General features: G+C 34.8%; 1 protein-coding gene and 1 pseudogene across 1 annotated transcript in view; both read right to left on the bottom strand.

Annotated features, from left to right (window-relative positions):
• The window catches only part of SGCD (sarcoglycan delta), a 943518-nt gene that overhangs the window by 460598 nt on the left and 466723 nt on the right, over positions 1 to 16197 (bottom strand). The gene's annotated exons all lie outside the window — the stretch shown is intronic.
• On the bottom strand, positions 7179 to 7276 carry LOC132682639 (U2 spliceosomal RNA; annotated as a pseudogene).

Genomic DNA, 16197 nt, shown 5'->3' with positions numbered 1-16197 from the left:
CACTCTGTCTCTCTCTTTCTCTCTCAAAAATAAACATTTAAAAAAATCTTAGAATAAAAAGAAAACAGACAAGCCAATTATATTAATATTGTATTACATATTTTAAAGTTGCTAAGATAGATGTTGAAAGTTCTCATCACAAGAAAGATTTTTCTTTCTTTGTTTTTAATTTTTTTTAACGTTTATTTATTTTTGAGACAGAGAAAGACAGAGCATGAACGGGGGAGGGGCAGAAAGACAGGGAGACACAGAATTGGAAGCAGGCTCCAGGCTCTGAGCCATCAGCCCAGAGCCCGACGCGGGGCTTGAACTCACGGACCGCGAGATCGCAACCTGAGCTGAAGTCAGACGCTTAACCGACTGAGCCACCCAGGCGCCCCAAGAAAGATTTTTCTAACTATGTGAGGTAGCATGTGTTAACTAGACTTACTGTGATCATTTCATGACATATACAAATATTGAATCACTATCTTCTACACACCTAAAACTAATATAATGTTATATGTGAAGTACATATATGAATTTATGTTTACAAATACACAAATTTGCAAGTATATAGATGTAATATTTATATCATATATAATAAGACACACATGTATCAATATGACATATTTCATATGGAAAGTAAATGAATATAATATTTATATGTAATATAAATAATAGTACTATATGTATAGAAGGAAAATGGACAAACCAAGTAAAAACTGGGCAAAAAACATGTACATCGAGCTCACTAAAGAAGACCTGCAAATAGTAAATAATCATATGAAAAGACACTCAGCATCATATGTCATTAGAGAACTGCAAACTGAAACAGCAATGAGATGCCATGGAACATTTATTAGAATGGCTAAAATCCAAAACATTGAGAACACCAAATGCTGGGAAGGATATGGGGCAATAGGAACACTCACACATTGCTGTCAGGAATGCAAAATGGCACAGTTTCACAATTTTTTGCCAATATTTCTGGTCGAACAAACACACTTGCCTTTGGAAACTTAAGCAACTACTTCTAAACTCCTTTGAATCAGGGTAATGTGTTATTATCTGACTGAACCAAAACACAGACACATGTTCCTTTTAGGTGCACATAAATGTTGACACTCTAAAATTATTGTTTCCAATTTCCATTCCTCTCAATTTCTTGCATCTATCAATGCTCTGACTCGATTTAAGTTGAATAAATTATCTGAAGCACCTGTAAACGCTTTCTAAACTTTCTTTTTCCCTTCACTAGTATTAAATACCGTAGCTTTTTAATGTTTGTCTCTTGAACACACCCTTGCTCATCAACAGTGGCACCTGAAGTAAGTGGAAATCCATACACAGAATAACTGACAGTCAAGTTATGGTTGGAGCATTCCCATTATGCTGTTTAATTACTGGAAGTTATAGGAGCTTTCAAATGTAACATTTATTACTCTGTTTTATGATACTTTATTACAAAGGCATTGCACAAATAATTGCCCTTCTCTGAATAAAATCTGGAGAGCAAATCTTAGCATTTTACATAGACAATGGATATAGCCTATATTCATTTTTCCTATGGGCTATTTTTATATTTGGCCACAAATTTTTCCATGCTTCCATTAGGATAGGCAAAATAAATTGTAATTGATCAAGCTTTCTCTGGTTTCCTGTTGTCAGGAGGATATTCCTATGATCCTCCAAAGAGGGAAAACAATGCATCAAAGAAGTCCTTTCAGGCAATCCCATACCAGTTCTTCATCTCCAGCTATGGTATATCAGAGATGAGTTAAAAGGCCTTTATTTTGTGTAAAGAGACAATTCCTGTATCTTTGTCTTTATATTTTTCTGATGGGATAAATGGTCCTTTTAATAGGAGAGAAAACACTGGGGATCTAGGGAAATGTACAGGAAGAGCCCCAGACAATATTACTCAATAAATATACATGGAGTGAAGTGCGAATAAAGGCAATACAAAGTCCCAGAACTGCCTAAAATAAAACGTGGCATATTTATTATAGGAGATACTAATAGGCATGCTAATATACTCAGAAGGAGCTACGATTCCATTAGGCTTTCAGAGTCTGCCAAATCATCCCAGGTTTGGAATATGTAGAGACCTAATGATACATGCTGTATATGTCAGTCACAACACAGCTTGTATAAGTTAAAGAAACAGTTTGTTGCCATTCGTTTCTCAGAGAAGCAGAGTTACTAATGTTAAATCCTCAGATGGAATGTGAAAGACTCACCAGTATCAGATGGGTTGTTAAATAGTGACCTCGAAAGAAGTAGAACAAGAATCTATGGGTAAACACATAGAGATGGGTTTCTGCTTCAATTTTAGGCATCTGTCCAACAGTTGAAACTGAGGGTGAAATTGTTTTTAGAAACAGGTATTTGAGGTGCTTAAGCAGAGATACTTAAGATGCTAACGGGTTTCACTCATTGGATTGTTGTTTCATCTAAGACAGTTCTAATCTGTTGTTAGTGATCTTAAAAAATCATGAATACTTAAGTTAATGGTGGCAAAGCTGAGGATTTTAAATGGAGGCTTATGGAGGTTTTAAAGAAAATTTCTGGGTACATTCTACTAACTTTAAATGTAGACTAATGTTGGCTCTCCTCTTGGTTTTCATTTTTCTTGGTAGAACTGTTTGAAATACTCACTCTTCTTATTAGCCAAGATTAGGGGACGGACTTTTTCTGTTGCCCAATCTTATGCTCTAATGGCTACTGGCATTGCCTCTGAGGGGCATTCCTAAAGCTCCCAATAGTGCCTCTGAAGTTCATTACTGAAGCTATACCTTAAGCTGTCAAGAAAAGACAAGGATACCTCAGAAGCCCAACACAGGAGGTTGATGGTGATCTATGAGACCTGGAATGGGGAATAGTAAAACAGTCAAGTTCTAAAGCAATCCTTGCTTCCTCCTGATTGGCATGACTGAATGGTACACAATTCCTGCTCTCACCAAACAAACTTAAGCCAGCAATTTGGGTTACCGTGGTACTAACCTTCTTCTCAACTCTGTGAATCTACAGCTCTTGTACCTTTTCTCATGGATCTAGTTTCTAACTCTTAGTCCAAATTATCAAGATAATCTGAGAAGCTAATCCTGGGTTAGTAAATCTTCTAGTCCAATAAACTTTCCCAAGTTTACCTTGTATTCGATATTAATAATGGGTTCCCAGAACCCACCTTTCAACAAAGTATGGAAGAGAATTTCCATGGAAATGGCCTCAGTTCTATCAATTATTGCTAAGTCTAACCATCAGCAACCACCTACTAGTTTCTTCTCAGATATCATGGTAGCTTCTTCTTCTCATTGTGTTCCAAACCAAATTCATTACCCTTCCTTTCTATAATTTTTCCTGTATCTTTCCTACTGAAACAACCCCTCTTGCAAGCTACTTATTTCCTTGTCTATCCTCAATAATTTCCACTCAAAACTTCAAATTCAGCTTGACTTCTGTTTTTCTCAGGACAGATTGTACACAGCTGATTACTTTTATGCAATGTATACGCATAAGCTGATATTTATACTTTAAGAAATATTTATATATCCCAATACCTTGTATGAGTATTACGAGTATTGATAATACAGGTGATAATAAGTAACTGTGCTGGGCTTACACAACTATTTACTTGACCACTAAACATTTACTAAGCACATACTACAAGCCCATCACTATGCAAAGTACTGGAGATAAAACAAGTGAATGTTGCTGCTTATACCCTGATTGCAGTACTTGTATTTGAAATCATTTCAAATAAGTGTCCTAAATGCCTAACAGCTTACCATTTATTTTCCTTATCAAAGTAGAAATCATTCAACTGGGTAAATCAGGTGGTATAAGTGTTACTTTTCCACAAAACTTAGGCAAACTCTTGAGTAAACAGATGAGAGAGTCTCTCCTAGCTTTCTACTTTCCTTATATCATCTATCAGAATGGCTAAAATTAACAACACAAGAAACAACAGGTGTTGGCGAGATGCAGAGAAAGGGGAACCCTCTTGCACTGCTGGTGGGAATGTAAACTCATGCAGCCAATCTGGAGTATGGAGGTTCCTCAAGAAACTAAAAATGAGAACTACCCTACGATCCAGCAATTGTACTATTAGATATTTACCCAAAGGACACAAAAATACAGATTCAAAGAGGTACATGATCCCCAATGTACAGCATTATGAACAATAGCCAAACTTTGGAGAGAGCCCAAATGTCCATAGACTAATGAATGGATAAAGAAGATGTGGTATATATAAACAATGGAATATGACTAAGCTATCAGAAAAATTAAATCTTGCCATTTGCAATGACATAGATGGATCTAGGATGTAGTCTGCTTAGTGAAATAAGTCAATCAGACAAAGACAACTATCATATGATTTCACTCATGTGGACTTTAAGAAACAAAACACGTTAACATATAGGAAGGAGAGGGAAAAGAGAAGAAAGGGAAACAAACCATAAGAGACTCTTAACAATAGAGAACAAATGAAGGGTTGATGAAGGGAGGTGGGTGGCAGATGGGTTACATGGGCGATGGGTATTATGGAGAACACTTGTTATGATGAGCACTGGGTCCTGTATGTAAGTGATGAATCACTGAATTCTACTCCTGAAACCAATGTTGCACCATATGTTAACTACCTGAAATATAAATAATCAAAAATAAAAATCAATTAAAAGACTGAGGCAAACTCTTTTGAGTAAAAAGATTAGAGAGTCTCTCCTGGCTTTCCCGTTTTCTTTTATCATTTGTGCTCTTCTCCCTGTTTTTGTGTCTCAATTGAAAATTATCTTCTGTCAGTTATAGTAAATACTGATTCTCAATCTCTTTATTTCAGTAGAAATATAAATGACACCACTGAAAAAATCAAAACTCAAATTGTGTTTTGAAACTATAGGAAAATTTGGCATCCATTCTCTTAACAAACTGTTGATTTCTGGTCTAGCAATAGCAGCAAGCACATAGAATGCTGAGTAAGAGGTCCTGAAGACAAAATTAAGAGAGACTCAAAATGTCATTTCATGGCACCGTATATTCTAGTTTAGATTTTCAAAGGGCAGTGTGCATTCTTTAGTATTTACTGGGATATATGATTGTAATTCTAATGATAATAAAAGTAATAGTCTTTTCGGCAGATTGTGCTAATAAGAGTTTTTCTGTCATCTCATATGTTTAGAAAATACCCTATTAATCTTCACAGTGTGACATTTTTATGTGTGGTAAGTAATTAATATTTTAAGGCAGATTGATAGCTAGATTGCTTACCACTGAGGAATATTTTCAGTCAAGAGAGAGTTATTTTACTAAAGTTGAACTTCACTAAAGTTGAACAAGCTCTGAACTGTGAAACACCAAGGTTAAAAAAAAAAAAAAAAAAAAAAAAAAGCAAACTGTCACCTTTGACACCTAGCTAGCACTGGATTGGTTTCTAGTGGCTTTAAAAGGCTTGCATGGGAAGTTATCAATTAAGTGGTCAATGATTAAGATAATTTCACAGAAATGATAAAACAAAGAGGTTAAGTGACTTGCTCACTAAAAGTGAAAAAGCCTAACATAAAATTTAACTTATCCTTATATTCTTATTTTCTGGTTTAAATGATAACTCAGGGGATTTCTACCAAGAGGTGAAGTGCAGATTTTTTGTTTTGTCTGGTTTTTGCTTGATAACAATCTTTTCCCCAAAGTGATTTCTGTGGTTAATTTGAGTTAGACTAGTTACAACAAGACCTACTGGTTCTTATAAAACTGCCATTTCACGAAATGAAAATGTAGCCAATTGGGACTAAAATATAATTTGGAAATAAATCTCATTGGAATGTAGTTGTTATTAATAATGATGATAAGGTCATGTTGGGACACTAAAAACCTATCTGTGCTTCTGATAGTTTGTATCCTTGTTTTTAGGCTCAAATACCTCCCTCTTTTGTCTGGGACACTATTCTTCATGTTTTGTCCACTTTAAAAGGTAATTGAAGAATAATGGTTGTCTCCAGGGTAGGTCACCATCAGAAAGTTAATCATGACATAGAATGCCAAATTTTTAAGAGAACAGATCTGGGTCTGAATGATGAAAATTGAACCTTGGCCCTACCATTTACTGGCTGTGTAATGTTGGACACATGTCTCTAACCTTCCTAAACCTCAGTGTTGCCATCTATACACTGGGGGTGAAAACTGTACATATATAGACTGAACAAACCAATGCAGATGAAACAGCACAGTGCCTATTTTATAGTAAGTGAGCAATCAACAAAAGAGAACTGTTATCATGTTAACACAAATTCATAACTTCTCTATGTTGACATTTGTTATAAAAACCCAGAATTGAAAGAAGATATGGATCATAATTGGATTCATTAATTTATGCACCAATTTTAATTTTCCCTTCATTGGATGCATACCTTATCACATATGTTGATTTATCTAAAAAGACATGCCCTGTTGTGATTACTGTTCCATTTGTGGCTGTCCTTGGACAGAAAGCAACTGTCACACAATCTACATCCTGCTGCTTTGTTGTCACGTTAGCCACAAGCCAGTCATGTCATTTAGGTTCCCCCTCTGCATTCAATCTGTCACCACATCCTGCTGTTCACTCTTCCATGGCATCACTAATGTCAGCCCCATGCTCTCCATTCTTGGAAACACAGCATTCCAGCCATTGTCTGCACAAACAAAATCCAACTTATTTCCCAGGATTCTACCTCACTGCATCAACTATTTCTTTAGAAAATCAACAGGTCCAAAGTCTTGTCCAATTTATGAAATCCTGCACTATAAGCTTTCAATTCAAACCATGAGCAAACAAAAACTACGTACTCACTTCCCCCAACAGTCTCATTTTGGAATTCTGGGTATTGTTCTCCTATGTTAAACCAACACCAGGGTAACTCTGTTTGCTTATACAATATTATCGATCTCTCATAGAACTAGTTCTACATAGTCCCATCCTTCTCAGCACCCATGCAACAATCTCCATTGATCACCTAAGAAAATTCAACTTCTTCAGAGGCTATCTATCCAAATGGCCCTGAGTTTTCACAATCCTATATTGTGAATGCTATTACTTTCAGTCCAAAGAGTCAAAATTAGTTACTTCCCATAAACTTTATCAACTCTTCCTGCCTCATCTGATAAAACTTATACATTCAAAGTAAGAAGAAACTGCCCATTGCCTACCACTTACTCCCTCTTTACATTCTTCCAAATAAATACAAGGACTAATTTCATAGTTTTAAACTGATAAGAACAGATACTACACGTGATCTTAGCCAAAAGGCCGAGAAGCGATTAATTTCATAGCTATAATAATTAGTTTATTATTTACATTGACAGCAATACATCTTCATAATAGTACATGGGAAGATTGGAGGTTGCTGGTGAAGGTTGACCAGGGAGGCATATCAGAATCTTCAAGATGGAATACGCCCACTAAAAATACAAGTAAAACATGATTGACAAGAAAGGTTACCTAAATGGTGCTTTATTTTTCATACTAAGTAGAAAAAAATATTTTAAGCAGATGCACCCAACAATTTTCAAAGCAATCAAATAATGTATAGTTTTTGCTACTTCCGTCTCTTTAAAAGTCAAATAACTGTCCAGTGACTGATGAATGGATAAAGAAGATGTGTGTGTGCGCGCGCGCGCGCGCACACACACACACACACACACACACTAGAATATCATTCAGCAATCAAAAAGAATTAAATCTTGCCATTTGCAACAACGTGGATGGAACTAGAGTGTATTATGCTAAGTGAAACAAGTCAGAGCAAGACAAATATCATGCGATTTCACTCATTTGTAGAATGTAAGAAACAAAACAGATGAACAAAGTAGAAAGGAAGGAAAAATAATATGAAAAGAGAGAGGGAGGCAAACCATAAGAGACTCTTAAATACAGGAACAAACTGGAGGGGTGTTTAGTGGAGGGACAGTCTAAATGAGTGATGGGCATTAAGGAGGGCACTTGTTGGGATGAGCACTGGGTATTTTACGTAAGTCTTGAATCACTCGGTTCTACTCCTGAAACCAATACTACACTATATGCTAACTAATTTGAATTTAAATGAATAAATATTTAAAAAATAAATACTTGAGGTCTTAAAAAAATAAAAGTCAAATAACTATCTTCTTCCTGCTCTAGTATGTTTTTAAAAATACATTATTATGTTATTTGCTTTGAAACTTCAATGAACATTCAAAGGAGAGCAGTCCATTTTTATGCTCCATAAGAAGATGTGAGATTTGTAAAAATTTCAGAAAAACAAGTCCAGAATGAATCCCATTTCAAAAGCTAACCATTTTACTTCACTCAAGGGTTCTTTAAAGTACCAACTTCTACCTGAAATTATTTATTACCAAAAAAATCAAATGTACCTCACCTCCTACAGAATAAAAACCAATAGATGATGTTGAGTATAAGAACTTGTTAAAACTTGCCTCTCCCTTCCTTGAAAAGAAAATATTAACAAATTCAACAGAGTAACTAGCATAAGGTGAATTCTCTACATGTAGGAATCTCAAAAAGTAGAAATTGTTAATATTTCCTCTGTCTCAACCCATAAACACTTGCAAATACTTAAAATGTGGAATCTTAGCAGTGGATAGAACTTTAGAAATCGTCTAGCACAATACCTTTGTTCCCATGAGAACCTTTTCTACTTGACTTTTGTCTGCAGTCTGAGAACAGTTGTTTCCAATGACAGTGAGTTCATTCGTCCTGGAAGAAGCCTCGTCATTTTCTTAAATGAAAGTATCAGAACTGAAACTTTCATGCTTACATCTATTCATTGGTTCTAACTAGGCCATATGGAGCCATGAAAAATGAGCTCATCCATTTCATCATCATAGATCCTACAACAATTCCATTTCATACACATTTCAAAGTCTTCAGTTCTCTAAGCTGCCAATTGTTCCAACCATTCTTGTTGAGAAAATGAGAGGAGTTAAAATAATGAGGCTGAAAATCAGTCTGATCGAGCTCTCAGTACCAGCCCTGTCCTACTTGAGTTGCAGGTCCTTGGGCAAGATATTTAATCTCTATGAAACTTGTTTTCATCTGGGAATAACACCATTTAATTCACAAATTTTGTTATTAAGATTAGTAGATCCTGTATGTAATTTGCTTGAAACACACAAAAACTTGGAAGAAAGCGTTGATATTTTCATAATGGTTTTGTTTTACCATCGTCTCTTGGGATGTACTTCCCTATAAGCTGATAAATCTCCAAAAATAAATGAGTCTAATAAACATAATAAAATTCCTATTATTATTGAGATTACTACAGTTAGATACCCAGTCTACCATTCATACTATCATGTACTAACAATTTAAGAAACAATTCTATTTTCTGATTATTTTCAATAGATACTTCATGCCTGTATCTGAAGTTTTTGATTTATAGTGATAAAAATCACAAAAAGCTGGTCTACTTGATAGACTCTATTGGACACACGAGTAAATTAAATAACATCAGGACATGTTAAGATTTAAGCACACGCAAACATGCACAATATCAAAATGGAACAAACTCCCTTATCTAGCTAATACTCTGAGGTATGAATCGGAAACCTAAGGTACAGATTCTGTGGCAAAACTCCAAAAATATGTATTCATAAAGGCCGAGCTTTGCAAAGCAAATAACAAAACCAGAAATGTTCCTTCTTCTCCAAACCTTGAATTACCATGACAGCTCCAGTATGTGTGAATTCTCAAATACTTATAAAAATGATACCAGATTTTAACTGAAGGCAGAAATATGTGAATATTTATTTTGTCCTATATTTTTGTCTCCAGAATTCATTGAAAATCTGTAGAAGAATAGAAGCAGCCTAAGATTTCAAACATGGTAATCCTACCCCTGGGAATTTAAAGACAAAGATCGTGTGCTAAAATGGCAGTGTTACACTCTCCAGTTCCATCCACGTTGCTACAAAACCAGAGAGTGTTATGCTAAGTGAAATAAGTCATAGAGAGAAAGACAGATACCATATGTTTTCACTCTTATGTGGATCCTGAGAAATTTAACAGAAGACCATGGGGGAGGGGAAGAAAAAAAAAGGGTAGAGAGGGAGGGGGCCAAAACATAAGAGACTCTTAAAAACTAAGAACAAACTGAGGGTTGATGGGGGGTGGGAGGGAGGGGAGGGTGGGTGATGGGTATTGAGGAGGGCACCTGTTGGGATGAGCACTGGGTGTTGTGTGGAAACCAATCTGATAATAAATTTCATAAAAAAATAAAAAATAAATAAAAATAAAAATGAAATTAAAAAAATAGATAAAAATGAAATAAACTGGCAGCGTTGTTACCATAGCAAAATGTACATTAATTAACTTGGCATTTTGTGAATTGTACCTCTGCATGTTTTGATCTAAAATACTTCTCATATATAGGGTTAAAACTTTGAAAACTACAGAAGCAGACAAAATAATCAATTATTTCCACCATTACTAAATCTTATGGCTGGCCTTAGTTGTCATTATATCAACTAAGGTCTAGATGGCAGGAATGGTATTTGTAGCTCTATCACTAAGAGATAGCAACATAAATAAGGCTCTGGCTTCTATTTTTAGTTTGACCTCAATAAAGTATTACAGAGTTACAGCTGCTTCTCAATGATTTGATTAGCTATTCAAATCACAAGGTCTCATTTTAACAGACTTGGTGATCCTAAAGCATGTGTGAAGTGTTATGTTTTTTTTTTAATGTGTAGGGATTATGCAAAAAAAATAAGATTCAGAATGCTTTTATGATACATTAACTCAGTTTAACTTGTAGTCCAACTACCAGAATGGAAATTCTCTCTCAATTGAAGAAATTTGCATATATATGCACCCATACATACATTTATGTATGTGTTCACTTGTCTATGTATATCATCAGTGTGTTTAGCTTTTTAATTTTACCAAATTAACTTTTTAAATATTTTTACAGTACTTTCACAACTCTTATCTAATTTTATCCTTACTATGTATGCTCCTATATATGGAAGAGGTGAATAGATGTGAGTGCCCTTCAAAGATGAAGAAATTAAAGTAGATAAAGATCCAATACATTTCACCTGGTCACAAAGGAAGACACAGGTCTCTTGACCTACAGCTTTGGAAATCTCAACTAGACAGTATTTAAAAAGAGAGAAAAGAGGCAGCAAGAAAAAAAGAGAAAAGGAGGTAAGGAGAGAGGCAGATAGAGAGATAAAAAGAGTGAAAGAGGGAAAGAGACTCTACTCAGAAACATTTATATGATTGAAGTACATTTCTTCCTTGTGGCTATCTCATTTCTTTTGACCAAGCATCTATTTTAGGATAATGGCAAGACAAGACAGTGAATAAGTGTATCAGTGAGTGGACATGGGTGAATATACTACTTGGAAAACACTCTGCGAGGTCCTGTGGAATGAAGATGGAAATGTGAGTAGTTTAAATATAAAGACAGCATTGCATCTGTGACAACATGGATGGAACTTGAGGACACTGCGCTAAGTGAAGTAAGTCAGAGAAAGAAAAATACTGCATCCTGTCACTTATACATTGAATCTGAAAGAGCTGAAGTCAGAGAGTAGAATAGTGGTTACCAGACACACAGAGGTAGGGGAAATGGGGAGATGTTGGTCAAAGATTACAAACTTCCAGTTATAAATAGGATAAGATCCGGGGATCTAATATACAGCATAGTGGTTATAGTTAATAATATTGTGTTACATACTTGAAAGTTCCTAAGAAAATCATCTTAAATTTTCTCATAACCAATAAGAAATGGTAATTATTTGAAGTGACTGAGGTGTTAGCTAACGCTATGATGGTTATCTTTTCAAAATATATGTGTATTAAATCAACATGTGTATACACTATAAACTTACACAATGTTATATGTTAATCATATCTCAATGAAGCTGGTAAAAAATAGGACATAGTTCTTTTCTTTAATGAAATTTATGGTCTAATAGGCATAAGCATGAAAACCATATAAATATACTAATACACTTATTTATATTAGCAGAATGAATGTACACACAGAAAGAATAGGGAATAAGCTATTCTTTTACCCACTGGTAGAGTTTTTAAAACTACAAAATAAAAACTGTCATAGTTCTGCAAACCAACTCGTGACTCTGGCCTTTTCACACAAGACTCGGGTCAACTTCACCAAGAGTTTAGAAAAGTATTCAGGCAACAATAGCCATTTCAGCAAAATGCCAATTTAGTAAATTGTAGTTGGATAAACTAAGTTTTGCCAAATAGAAAATGTTGGCCATAACATTATTCCATCGCAGGCTGAAAATCTGATGAGGTTAAGTTCTATTAAACTGTTGCCAGCTTACAAGAGTCAGGTGCTAGCAAACATATGGCAATTTTCTTTCTGTTCCAGCCTTAAAGTAAATCTGACTCCTCGTCTTTTTTTTCTTTTTCTTCTTCAGACAGTGGTGTATGTAATATCTTTCATGTTGTTTGAATGACAATGTTACATTTTAGAAAATATAACACTGTTATTAATGTTAAAAGTTCTATTAATAGCTTCTTTCTTTCATTAGGCTAATCACTGTAATATTTTTGCCATTATTTTGATGACAAATAGAGCAAATAAAAAGATGAAGAAACAGTAAAAAAAAATCCCCCCAAAGCCATGGTGATACATACTTATTTTTATTTTACATTATTAGCTGTTATTTTCTCTGTTACTTGGTATGTATTGGTCAAAAGATTAACATCTTCACTTTTAAATTTATTTATGTTTTACTTCACTGAAAAAAAAATTGGGGGAGTTAAATTTGGCATAGTTCAGAAGGTCAAGCAACTGTAGGTTAAACCTTTCTTAGCTATTACCTATGCAAAGAAAGATAAGCCAGAACTAATTTTTGTACAAAAGTAATAATATTTAAAGTTAAGGGGATTTGAAATCCATTTTAAGGCTGCCCACACCTATTCCTTGTATTAGAAATTCTACGGAAGAAGAAAAGCCAAAGGGGAAAAAAAAAGAGTTAATGGTTAGCTTAGAAAACTCATGGCTAGTATTTCTTCTTGCTGGTCTGTGAATGTGTGGTAATATTATACTCTTTTAGAAGATTAGGATTTTATTTTTAGGTAATCTTTAAAACCAAAATATTTCACTATACTATTAAAAATCAAATTAAATTTTTCTTCATGACTGCATAAATTAAGCCTGACATCAATACACTTTACACAAGTATATTTATAATGCCATGCCATTTTCAGAGATGCTATTGTTTAAAACACCATGCATTCTGTTTTCAATCATGTTAATACTCTTGTGGTCTTAATATTAAAATATTACATTCCTATGATTATACTTGCTTTAATTTTTTTCTCCAGAACTCACATCATTAAAGTATTCTTTTTTTCTGGAATTTCTCCAAATATATTTACCTTGTCCCTATGACAAATGTGTTTAAGAGCCCGAGACTATCATGACAGAATACAAGTTACAAAACTGCATCAAGTGCATGTCTCTACTCTTGAAAAAGCTCATACTTCATTTTGAAAGTGCTAGGTATAATGTAGCACCTTATGGGTGGTGGCATAAGAGACAGCTGGGAATAAAATAAGTATTGCCTTGGCTTTATAGAGATACTTCCATAAACAAACTAATCTAGTATTTCAAATTTAAGAGTTTAATTTTACAGAAGTAAAAGAAATATGGCAGAAGAATATATATATACAAAACATGACTAGTGGAGATATAATTCTAAAAGCAGCAACAATGAAATGGTATTTATCAGTAGAGAAATTGTTAAATATTTTAAGGCACATCTACAGTTGTTAGGTGTGGAGAGTCACAAGAAACTGTCCTTCAAGAAGTCGAGTCAACATTTTCATTGAAGCCAGATTGTCCCAAATCCTTTGAATAGCTAATGGGTTAAACTACACAGCCAATGGATTAAACTACACAACCCACATCCACTGGTAGCTCTCCAATGTGCTGAAATATAAGTGCTTCTAATCATAACTAAGAACTACTTAAAATGAAGGCTATGTGAGTCAACTCCAAAAGGCAGAAGAGCTACAGGGAATCAGGAGAGTTTCAGACTCATTTGATACAAATGACCATATATTGATTATTTATCAATATATAATATCTAAAATCTAGAATAGATGTAAAGTTGATTGCATTTGCTTTCTACTGGATCACTGTATAACCAAACTCTCGAGGAGAGAAAAAAATGGAGCTTTAGTTTGTAGTGAGAAGCAGACAGACTCACTTCAAGTTCTGCATAACAAGTCTTGTATTAAAGGTGTTCTCATGTAAGAAGTCTTCTTGGATTAATTCCACCTCTTCTTTTTTTTTTTGTTTTATTTACTTTTTACAGGGAGAGACAGAGCACGAGTGGGCAAGGGGCAGAGAGAGAAGGAGACACAGAATCCAAAGCAGGGTCCAGGCTCTGAGCTGTCAGCACAGAGCCCAATGCAGGGCTGGAACCCACAAGCCACGAGAACATGACCTGAGCTGAAGTCAGACACTTAACCAACTGAGCCACCCAGGAGGCCCTAATTCCACCTATTCTACATATTCCTTTAAACAGTAAGTTATAAATGGCATTTTTATAATTTATGCTCACAACTCTTCCCATGTATTTTATGTCTCTCAAGTTGAATTTCATGCTTATTAATAATGTTGAGTTTTATAGCTAACTTTTTATTATCTAAAATCATGTTTTTATGGAGGGTCTCAAAAATGCTTTAATGAATAAATTGATAGAAAAGAAACACAGTGACCACTTTTCTTAACTTTTTTATTTTTCTCAATGACAGAAGACAACTGTCAAAATGACCAGTTGCTAGAGTGACAAGTGCAACAAATGCAGACGGATCAACAGACAAAAATTTCCCCTCTACCTCTGGTTTCTACCTATAATTTTAGGAAATGGTAGCCTCTTTATTCCACAGTTTTAAAACACCTATGGTACATTATAATCAAGAGTCTATATGCAATTGATATTGAAATAATTTGGGAAAAGATTTGGAAAGCTCAGCAATAATCTAATTTTGATGTAGATTTAGATATTCCCTACAGAAGTGCCAAAGCTTAAATGTAGAAGGTAAAAACTGATAGCGTAATTAGAATCAAGAAAGCATTTTAGGGGCACCTGGGTGGCTCAGTTGGTTGAGCGTCTAACTCTGGATTTTGGCTCAGGTCATGATTGTAGGGAGCCATGGGCTCAAGCCCAGCGTTGGGCTCTGTGCTGAGCATGGAACCTACTTAGGATTCTCTCTTGCGTGCGCGCTCTCTCTCTCTCTCTCTCCCTCTCTCTCTCTCTCCCTCTGCCCCTCTCCCCAAATTGTGTTGTCTAAAAAATAAAAATAAATTAATAAAAAGGAATATATTTTAAATCTATAAACAGCATTAAAGATCAGCTAATCCAAACTGCTTATATTTTAGAACTGGGAAATATTAAGATCCAGAAATATAAAATGACTTGCTTTAAGTTACAAAGAACAGTGCTAGGACCAACCAAAAGTCATGCCTCTTCCTTGCTACTTTTCTTTTCTGAATATTTTCCTTTTATAATTTGTGGCTTTTAAAAAAATTATATTGACGGAGTCACAAGCAACTTAAAGCCATCAGAGCATAAGTACAATTATCTCTGATGAAGAGTAGAAGGTGTCATACTTTGTCAGCTGATTTTTGCCTTTTTCAAAATGGCGGAAACTAAAATGTCCAAAAGACATTTGCAAGAAGAGACTACTCTGATCTAAATCATTATTTCTTTTTTAAAAAAAATTTTAATGTTTATTCATTCCTTGAGAGAGATAGACAGCATGAGCATGGGAGAGGCAGAGAGAGGGAGACACAGAATCTGAAGCAGGCTCCAGGCTCTGAGCCACCAGCACGGAGCCCGATGCAGGGCTCAAATTCACAAACCGTGAGATCATGACCTGAGCCGAAGTCAGATGCTCAACCGACTGAGCCACCCAGGCGTCCCCTAAATCATTCTTTCTAAACACATTTCAAAAAAAAAAAAAAAAAAAAAAAAAAAAAAAAAAAAAAAAAAACCACAGTTGGCAAGCTCCAAGGGTCATGTTCACCAATAAAAGTATGTTTTATTAAAATCTTTTTGATACAATAAACATTTCAATTTCGGTCTTATCATTCAGTTGTCCTGATAATAATGCCTATAAACATGTGACTAAGTGCATTTGAAGAAAAAAAAAAACTCAATCTTTTCAAGGGCCTAGTGAGTCACCTTTGA

Source organism: Panthera onca, chromosome A1 (assembly GCF_046562875.1).
Source record: "Panthera onca isolate mPanOnc1 chromosome A1, mPanOnc1 haplotype 2, whole genome shotgun sequence".
Classification (NCBI taxonomy): Eukaryota; Metazoa; Chordata; class Mammalia; order Carnivora; family Felidae; genus Panthera; species Panthera onca.
This window is presented reverse-complemented; position numbering and strand designations above follow the sequence as displayed.